The sequence below is a fragment of the Pteropus vampyrus genome, unplaced genomic scaffold, assembly GCF_000151845.1.
Source record: "Pteropus vampyrus isolate Shadow unplaced genomic scaffold, Pvam_2.0 Scaffold62, whole genome shotgun sequence".
Lineage (NCBI taxonomy): Eukaryota > Metazoa > Chordata > Mammalia > Chiroptera > Pteropodidae > Pteropus > Pteropus vampyrus.
In genome coordinates, this window is record NW_011888843.1 from 6,397,753 (window position 1) to 6,408,569 (window position 10,817).

Below are 10,817 nucleotides of genomic sequence, written 5' to 3' on the forward strand. Positions count from 1 at the left end.
AGGAAGGAAGGAAGGAAGGAAGGAAGGAAGGAAGGAAGGAAGGAAGGAAGGAAGGAAGGAAGGAAGCTAGGGAGAAAAAAAAAGAAAGAAAAAGAGAAGACCAGTCACTTGGTTTCTAGTTAGTTTTTTCCTATTGTTTTGTGTTCATTTTACCCTAATTTTTCCTGTGTATTCGGATAATACATACAACAGAGGGGAAAAAATTAAAGTGTAAAGGGGGTATGGAAGGATTTGCAATATAATTTGACCAAGGCCTTAGTATACTAACACTTCTGCTTTTAAAATTCTGACCAAAGTTAAAGAATAGACATAATCACTCCCATGACGGAACACTTTGCCCTTAAACACTTTTTCATAAGCTAGTTAGATTGTCTGTAAATGAGTCCATTAAAAAGCTATTCCTTAAGATTGAGGCATTGACTCCTTAGATGTTTCTTGACAAAAGCAAATTCCTGCTGGACATCGTTGGTTGATTAAGTCAAAATCATTCTCAACTCCTTTCTTTCTTGTAGTCTTGAGATGCTGGAGAAGCTAAATACTAATGTTCCCCGGGGGTCACATAACAAAGGTCTAGCATAAGTGACATCTATGAGGAGTCTCTCAGGAAATTTTTCACTTTCCTAATAAAGTATCAAACTTTGAAGTTTTTTCCTTTCCTTCTTTCTTTCTGCCTTGAACGTGTACATGATGTCTGGAACTTTGGCAGCAATCTTGTAACCATGAGGGAAATATCAAGGAGATCTAAGAGATTCTAGTGTGACATCAGTAAGCCACTGAAATTCTGCTCGTAGCTGCTTGCTATCAGAGTTTCAGAATGTGAGAAAAATAAATGTTTATTTACATAAGTCACAGTTGAGTTCTTCTTTACATGCAAGGGAGTTCCTTTCTGACACAAAATTTTAAATTATCTGAATTACTTTATAGGAAAAGAACCAGGGGACTAAATACCCAGGCCTCACCTTCCTGCCTTCAGTCTCCAATCAGTTCTCCAGACAGCAACAGGCAAGAGAGTCTATGGATGTATATGAGTCTCCAGGGGCCCAGAGTATGGTAGAGAAAGATGGGAAATGAATCTGGAGAGGCACAGGGAAGACGGCCAGGACAAACAGTAGTTTTCAGACTTCTTTTCTTAGGAACAAAATCCTTATGTCAAATTAAATCAAATACCCAATGCCAATACACAAATCAGATGAGAGCAGAGCTTGCTCAGCTGAGGAAGAGCTGGTGTGCCATGGTCTCCACCTCTCCCTTACCTCTGCAGCACCTCTCCCCACATAACCCCCAACCCCGCCACCACCACCAAAGTCACCTGTGCTGAAATTCAGGCATGCTTGAAAAAATAAATTTGCAAACCACTAATGCAAGATTGTCAGATAAAATATAGATCATCCTTCGGTTGAATTTGAATCACAGATATGCAACAAATATTATTGCGTTGGACATAATTACACTAGATTTTTATTCATTGTGTATCTGATATTAAAATTTAACTGGGCATCCAGTTATTTTTATTTGCTAAATCTAATAACCCTACTAATTCATAACATTATTTAGCACAGACCTGAAGGGACAGGACATGGAAGAGTCAAGTTTTTATAAAGGGGGCAGAATATAAATAAAAGAGTTAAAACCTAATGGTGCTGAAAGTAGAAGAGGAATACAGAGAGGTTACTTAAAAAGGCTTGAAAAGAAAATTTATCTGGTCCACAATTTTGTTCAAGACTGGCTATGAAAAGACCACGCCACCTTTCCCCGCTAAACTGCATCTTCCTTGCGTTTCCAAATGTCCTATGTATAGTCCATTCGCTCTTTTAAAAGTTGAAATACCAAGACACCCATAGGAGAAGGAAGAGGGACATGAAGCACTGCTATCGACGTCCTCAAATCCTGGCTTCTTGACTCCCAATCTGGGACATTTGGCTGTTTTCACAGGCAGAAAATGTTCCTCATCCAATTAAATAAAATGAAGCAGAAGCCAGGTGGAATGCTTCCAGTTAAATACTTGCTCCTCTTATCTGCTCGTTCACACCCTTCCCCTCATTATCACAACAGAGCACATCGAGCGCGCTCTCCGTTTCTAATGAAGATGTTCCCACTGTATTCCTAATGAAAACAGCGCACAGATAATAGCCTCTTTCCTCTATGAAACATATGAGTGACATGGAAGCCCCAAAGTTGCCTGGAAAAGCTGGCGCATCGGTCCTGAATTCCTGGTTATAGTGAAGCGAGAAGGACACAGAATGATGAAAAACTCCTTTATTAGAAATTCAGTTCAGCAGATATCATGTCTGATCCCAATTTATAAAAACTTTTAAGAGTCATAACAAAGTTGTGTTCAGAGTCTCCTTAGAAGCTATGCAGAAATACTCAGAACTGGTTATCAAAATTTGTACCTTTAGGGACACCTAACTGGCCCAGCTTGTTGGGTTGAAAACTGAAGTGAAGACTGTGTTGCACTGATTCAAAAAAGGAAAAAAAATTGGAACAAATAACCAAAAGTATTGTTCATATTTATGAGAAATGTGGTTTATTATAAGAAAAGCCAAGCCTGAAATATTCTATGACTCTGACACTTGTGAAACAAAATGTTACCTGTGCAGAAAAACAGAAGAAAACCCTATAGAATTAATGATTCATTTGCAAGTAGATTTTTTTCAACTCAACGATGGAAAAGATTGGGACATATGTGGGAGGTGGAAGCATGTGCAGCTATCTCCGTTTTATCCTATTTTTAGAACAGGAGTAGAAATCACTCAGGGAGATGAGAAACAGCCAGAGTACAGTTTTGCTTCGACTGCTTGTTCAATGACTATACTACTGCACTGTATTGTCCTAGGTTACTTAGAAATTACGGTCCTCCAAATGGACTCTGAAATGTTTTTCCTGATGCTACAAAATAATTGCCTCAATAATATTAAAATACTGTTATTTGATTTTTAGATAGTTTGGAGATGCAGATAGAAAGAGACAGATGATAGATACACAGGTACATAGATACATAGATACATAGATAGATACATAGATACGGATGCATAGATACATGGATACATAGATACATAGATATATAAATACATAGACATATACACAGATACATACATAGATACATAGATAACTATCTACATCTCCAAAATATCCAGATCTCCAAAGCTGAGATAAACAGATACATAGATACAAAGTCATATCTGCTTCTAAAGAAACACTCTTCATCTAATGATAAAGAAGACTCTCAAAATTTCTAAATAATAAGAAAATTTAAGTTGTGACCTCTACCTTATTATATTAACTGATCCACCAGAGAAGTCCATTTGGCTTTTTAATGTCCTTACCGTAAAAAAGATTTTCTCTCTTTTTAGTTTAGTATATGTATTTCTGTTCCAAAATAGATACAGTTTAGTTAAACTAACTTCCTGTGCCCTGCTGGGGGTCTGCGTGATGAGAACTATTTTACCCAGACTTAACACAATTACCCTGCTGCTGGTCATGCAAGGCTGGAGTAAACAAAAACATTAAGGGAAGTTAGGATGTTATTAGCCAAGTGTTTTCCTCCATTTCTGGCTATGCGTGGAGGCAACCACCCAACCTGAAAAAGATCAAATGTGTTCAGGCACATTTCTTAAATCAGCAGACATCAACAGTCAATGACTTAAAAGTCATTTTCTTTGACACCACATCTGAATTTAATAAACAAGAGGTTCCACTTTTATCATGAAGTGCTATTATATAAACAGCACCATATCATTGATCACATCTGACAGAACTGCAAGGTTAGATACACACCATCCTTTTTAAAGAGTGGCAAAAATTAATGCAATTTATTTCAAATTAGCGTAACAGTAAATATCCGATTTATTTGCTTTCTCATGAAATTCATTCAACAAATATTAATGAGTTGCCTAACTAATGTTCGAGTTATCATGCAAGTCTCTTGGGAGATTCAAGAATGAATTTTCTATTAACGAGCACATCTGCACTTTTACGGAATATTGACCTTCACATATGTTAATGATTTTCCAACATTCCCAGGGTACCTACTATGTGTTAATCCTAAGCAAACTGAGGCATGGAAAAATTGTAGAGTTCCTTTGGCATCATCAAAGGAAATTACGCTTAGGCTGTGGCACCTCCCATTTAATCCCAAAACAGCAGACTAGCCAGCCAGGAAGCTCCTTCTTCAGCCTTCCCAATAGTTTTAAAAGCACCTAATTCCCATTCTGTTTAAGATAGCTGGAGCAGTTCATTTTTTTGTAACTGAATTTTTAATGACACGAATGCATTTATTATATCTTAATTTGAAATGTATGTGTGAAATACATGGCAATCCTCTATTTCATTAAGCAGAATATTGTATTAACTGTAAGAGCCGAACAAAAGCATTTATTCTGTTCCCTGTGCTACGTGGAACCTTCGTCTTACTTTGGCAAGTCATTATTTCTGCATACCTCCTTGTCTTTGATGACGCTGATCTTCCACCAGGTTTATAGACTATCTAGCCCAGGGCCATTTTCTCATGTTAGAATATTTTTTGTGTGTGTGTTTCAAGACGCAACTCAAAACTTTTTCTACCTTGAAGCCATTCCTGATCCTGGCTGCGGTTAGAATAATTTGGTTCCAATGCTTACAATCAACCCTTTTTTTTCCTTTTTTTTTTTTTAACCTCTACTTAACAGTCTTCATTCTAACCTCACCTCACATTGTTCTGAGAGAAGCAAACTCAAAAATATGATCTCTTAAAAATAAAAGAGAACCCATTGAGGTAATAATTAAATCTCACTCCTGATATGTGGCACTGGGGCCAAAACCTCCACTGGAAAACTAGAAACAATTTGGTTGCCTCTGCTAGGAAGGGAGAGGGGTGTGCAAGAGCTTGAGGTGAGTAGATCAGAAGCTTTATGGCTGCTGCAGATCCCATCATCTCGTCCCTGATTCTTGCCTTGACCATGCAGCCAGTCAGCCTCCCCCTTGTATCCAGATTGTTCAAGGAGTGAGTTGCCTCTCTTATCTCTGAGTCCCTACTAGGAAGAGATGTCTCCCCTACAAACTCCTCCCCATTCTAATCCTCTCTTCACTCCCTTCTTCATGGGGACCTCTGTCTCAGCACTTATACACAGTCTATCACACTATTTTTTTTTACATGTTGTCTTCTACATAGACTTAAAGGTAATGGCCATGACTTATTTTTGTAGCCTTCACGAGTAGTACATAAAATGTGTTCAATTGATGCTTGTTAAGTAAATGACTAAATATAATACCTTTCAAATATGTTTCATATAATTCGACAGATGTGATCTGAAACCTTCCTCAATCAACAAATATTCCTTGATCACCTACTATGGACTTAGTTTCCTAGCACAAATACCAATTAGACCTAATTATTGAGACATTTAAGGACTACATTTAAGTTAAATCTTTAAAAACTTTTAAATATTTTAGCTACATTATAATATTATAATTGTTTCTTTGTCTCCAACGATGAGCTGTAAGTACCTTAAGGGTATGGCTTCCAGCTTATTTACCATCATATTTCCAGTATAACATTTATCATGGAATTTACCAGAACAATGCCTGACACAATGTGGGATACAAAAAGAGATAAACTAGAATAACAGTTTAATTATTTTGAGAGTCATTGGTGTTGTAGCATATATCAACAGTGCACTTCTTTTTCCTGCTGAATAGATTTCTATTATATGTATACATTACAGTATGTTTACAGTTCAGCTATTGATGAACATTTGAGTTGTTTTGGGGGGGTTATTACAAATAAAGCTGCTATAAACATTTGTTTATATGTCCTTGTCATTTCTCTTGGATAAATATCTGAAAGTAGAATGCCTGAATCATATGGTAGATGTATGTTTAACTTTTTTAGAAACTTCCAAACACTTTTTAAAGCAGTCTCACCTTTCGACATTTTTAGCAGCAGTGTATGAGAATTCCAGTTGTTCCACATCCTCATCGACACTTGGTTTGGTCAGACTCTTTAATTTTTGTCACTCCAGTTGTGTAGTGGTATCTCACTGTAGTTTTAATTTGTATTTCCATAATTACTGAGAACGAATATCTTTTCATGTGCATAATAAAAATCTATATATCTTCTTTGATGAAGTGTCAGTTTAAATCTTTTGCCAATTTTTAATTGAATTATTTATTACCAATAATACTTGAGACTTCATTATATATTCTAGATATAAATCCTTTATCAGACATGAAATTTACAAATATTTTCTCCCGTTCTGTGGCTTGTCTTTTTATTCTCTAACAGTAGCTTTTGAACAGCAGACATATGTGATTTTGATAAAGCCCAATTTGGCAGAATTCTAGATTGACAGTTCTTTTTTCATTAGCACGTTAAAGATATGTTTCACTGTCTTCTTTTTTTAATTATTTTTATTTTTCAATTACAGTTGACATTCAATGTTATATTAGTTTCAGGTGTACGGCATCGTGGTTAACATTTAAATAACTTACAAAGTTAAGTTTAAGTACCCACCTGACACCATACATAGGTATTACGATATTAATGACCATATTCCCTATGCTGTACTTTATATCTCTATGACTGTTTTTAACTGCAGGCTTGTTCTTTTTAATCCCTTCACTTTTTTCACGCAGCCTCCCAACCCCTCTCCCATCTGGCAACCATCAGTTTTTTCTCTGTATCTGTAAATGTTTCTTTTTAGTTTATTTTGATTTTTAGATTCCACATATAAGTGAAATCATATGGTATTTGTCTTTCTCTGTCTGACTTATTTCAGTTAGCATAATACTCTCTAGGTCCATCCATGTTTTCACAAATGGTAAAATTTTTATGGCTGAGTAACATTCTATTGTGTATATATATACCACTACTTCTTTATCCAACTGTCTATTGATGGACACTTAGATTTCTTCCATATCTTGACTATTGTAAATAATGCTGCAGTAAAGATAGGGATGTATATATCTTTTTGAATTCGTGTTTTAGATTTCTTCAGCTAAATACCGAAAAGTCCATTTGCTGGGTCATAAAGTAGTTCTATTTTTAATTTTTTTGAGAAATCTCCACATTGTTTTCCATAGTGGCTATACCAATCTGCAATCCCACCAATAGTGCATGAGGGTTCCTTTTTCTCCACATCCTCACCAACACTTGTTGTTTTTTGATTTATTGATGATAGCCTTTCTGACATAGGTAAGATGATATCTCTTTGTGGTTTTAATTTGTATTTCTCCGATTATTAGTGATGTTGAACATTTTTTCATATGTCTATTGGTCCTCTTCAGAGAAATGTCTATGTAGGTCTTCAGCCCATTTTTTAAAATCAAATTGAGTTTTGTTGTTTTGTTTTGTCTGGTGTTAAGTTATATGAGTCCTTAATATATTTTTGGAAATTAACTCCTTACCGGATATATCACTGGTGAATATTTTCTCCCATTTGGTAGATTGTCTTTTTGTTTTGTTCATGATTTCCTTTGCTATGAAAAGCTTTTTAGTTTGTAGTCTCATTTGTTTATTTTTTCCTTTTGTTTACCTTGCCGAAAGAAATATATCTAAAAAAAAATTATTTTTTAAGAGCAATGTCAGTTTACTGCCTATGCTTTGTTCTAGGAGTTTTATGGTTTTGGATTTTACATTTATGTCTTTAATCCATTTTATGTTTATTCTTGTATGTGGTATAAGACTGTGGTCTAGTTTCAATTTTTTGCATGTATCTGTCCAGTGTTCCCAACACCATTTGTTGAAGAAACTTTCTTTACCTCATTGTATATTCTTGTCATAGATTAACTGACCATATAGATATGAGTTTAATTCTGGGCTTTCTATTCTATTCCATTTATCTGTGTGTCTGTTTTTATGCCAATATCATGCTGTTTTGATTACTACAGACTTGTAGTGTAGTTTGATATCAGGTAGTATATCAAACTTTGTTCTTCTCAAGGTTGCCATGGCTACTAGGGGTCTTTTACAGTTCCACATAAAGTTTTAGATTATTTGTTTTAGTTCTATGAAAAAGTCATTGGTATTTTAATTGGGATTACACTGAATCTATGGATTGCTTTGGGTATTATGTACATTTAAACGATGTTAATTCTTCCTATTCATGAGCATGGTATATGCTTCCATTTATTGTATTTTCTTCAAATTTTTCTTCAATGACTTGTAATTTTCCAAATGCAGGTGTTTTACCTCATTGGTTAAATTTATTCCTAGGTATTTTATTTTTTTGATGCAGTTGTAAATGGGATTTTTTTTCTCAATTTCTCAGACAGTTCATTATTGGTGTATAAAAATGCAACTAATTTCTGAATATTAATTTTGTATCCTGCTACTTTACTGAATTCATTTATTAGTTCTGATAGGCTTTTTTGGTTTTTGGGTTTTTTTTTTTGGTGGAATCTTTGCAGTTCCCTTATCATGTCATCTGCAAATGATGACAGTTTTACTTCTTCCTTTCAAATTTGAATGTTTTTTATTTCTTTTTCTTATCAGATTGCTGTTTCTCGGACTTCTAGTTCCCGTCTTCTGACGTGCGTTGTTTCTGATGAGAAACTACTCTCGTCTTTGTCTTTCTTTTTCTGTCACAACTTGTCTTTACTTAGATTGCTTTTCATATTTTCTTGTTATCACTGGTTTTTAGCAATTTGATTATGCTATAACTTGGTGTCACTTTTTAGAGCTTCTCGTCTGTGGGGTTCATTGAGCTTCTTGTGTCTAAAAGTTTATAGTTTTTATCAAACTTAGAAACTTTTCAGCCATTATTTCTTCAAATAATGCTTTCCTCTCCCCCTTCCAATTAAATATATATTACACCACTTGAAGTTTTCTCTTTATATTCTCCATATCTCAATATATTCAATCTTTTAGTTTTTTAAATATATGAAATAGAGTTACAATAAGTGTTTTTAAAGTCCTTGCCTACTAATTTTATCTGTGTCATTTCAGCTCAGTTTCAAATGACTGATTTTTTTCCTCGTTATGGGTTGTTGTTGGGTTTTTCTGTTTTTTGTTTTTTGTTTTTTTTTTTTAATTTTCTTTTTTGCTTCTTTGAATGCCTAGTAATTTCTATCTTGTTGGGTGCTGGATCTTTTTGTATTCCTATAACAATTTTCGAGCCTCTGGGGATGTAGTTGAGTTACTTGAAAATTCTGGTGCTTTACAGCCTTGCTCTCAAAGCTTTGTTAACATGGAACCAGAGCAACATTTAGCCAAGGCTGATTTTGTCCTACAACTGACCAAATGCCTTATGAAAAATGAGGTTTTCCACCTGCTGGAGGGGGTACAGAAACTATACCTATTCCTGTGTGAGTGCTAAGGATTGTTCTCTTTCCTCTTATCCAATAGTTCTTTCCCCAACATCATATAATTTCTTATCAATATTCAGCTGAAGACTTAAGAACCTTCTGCAAATTTCCAGAATCTGTTTTCTTTCTCCTTCTCTCCCCATCTCAACAATAATTATAATTTATGGACACTGTTTCTTCATGGCAGCAGTTTTACACGTGTCTGCTCAGAAAATAGCAGTGATATGGACTAGTTTGGATATCTTCTATTTAGGGTGAGGGAAAATACCAATAGCTATTGCAAAGCTTTAACCAGTATTATGATTCTGTGGCAAAAGGGGCTTAAAAAATGGAAAGCTATAAACATTTCTAAATAATCTGTCTGTTTCTTCATCGATATCACACTGTCTTGATTATTATCATTCTAGAGTAATTCTTGAAGTCAGAAAGCATCAGTCCTTCAACTTTGTTCTTCTCCTTCAATCTTGTGTTAGCTATTTGGGTCTTTTTGCCTCTTCATATAAATTCAGAATCAGTTTGTTGATATCCACAAAATAACTTACTGAGACAGCAACTGAATCTATAGATCAATCTTGACAATACTGAATTTTCCTATCCATGATCATAGAATATCTCTCTATTTATTTAGTTCTAGAATTCATTCATTGGAGTTCTGTAAATTTTAGTATTTAATTTTGGAGGTACTAATATAAATGGTATTGTGTTTTTAATTTCAAATTCCACTTGTTTTTTGCTGGTATATAGGAAAGTGATTGACTTCTGAGTATTAATTTTGTGTCCTGCAACCTCGCTATAATCACTTAGTTCCGGAATTTTTTTTCTCAGTTCTTTCAGATTTTCTATAGGCAATCCTGTCATCTGAGAACAAAGACGGTTTTGTCTTTCTTCCTAATCTGTATATATTTTATTTCCTTTTCTTATCTTATTGCATTAGCAAGGACTTTCAGTACCATGTTGAAAAGGAGTAGTAAGAGGGTACATTCTTGCCTTATTTTTTATCTTAGTAGGAAAGCTTCAAATTTCTTACCGTTAAGCATGATATTTATAGGTTTTTTGTGAATGGTGTGGGAAACTGCTCCTCTCCACAGCCCACAATCCTCAAGAAAACCAAAAGATTCAGGATGTAGAAACATCTGGCAGGCCCAAGAACATGGCTGAAGAATTTTGATGAAAATAGAGGGATCAAGTGAAAGGCTGCCTACTGAAAATTGACCTCCCTTCACCCCATCCTTGCTCCCTTCTATTGGCAATATCGTGTTGCCAGTCAAAATAAAATTACTGATGAGGAGTTCTGTTAGAACCAGCATTGTCTACCACAAAATTAGAGGAGACATCCATACTAAACATGTGAAATGGCGTAGTAAGCCTTCTGTATGTCATTTGCGTTTTCAAGTAATTACCCTGATTATAACTTAAACTTCTCTCATTACATCAGCCTGTCCTGAGGGAGTCCTCTAGAATCCTACCTCCTGTTGACATTGGTGATTAGGAGGCCATGGGAGGTCAGCAAGAAGCAAACAGATCTGCCACTCTTC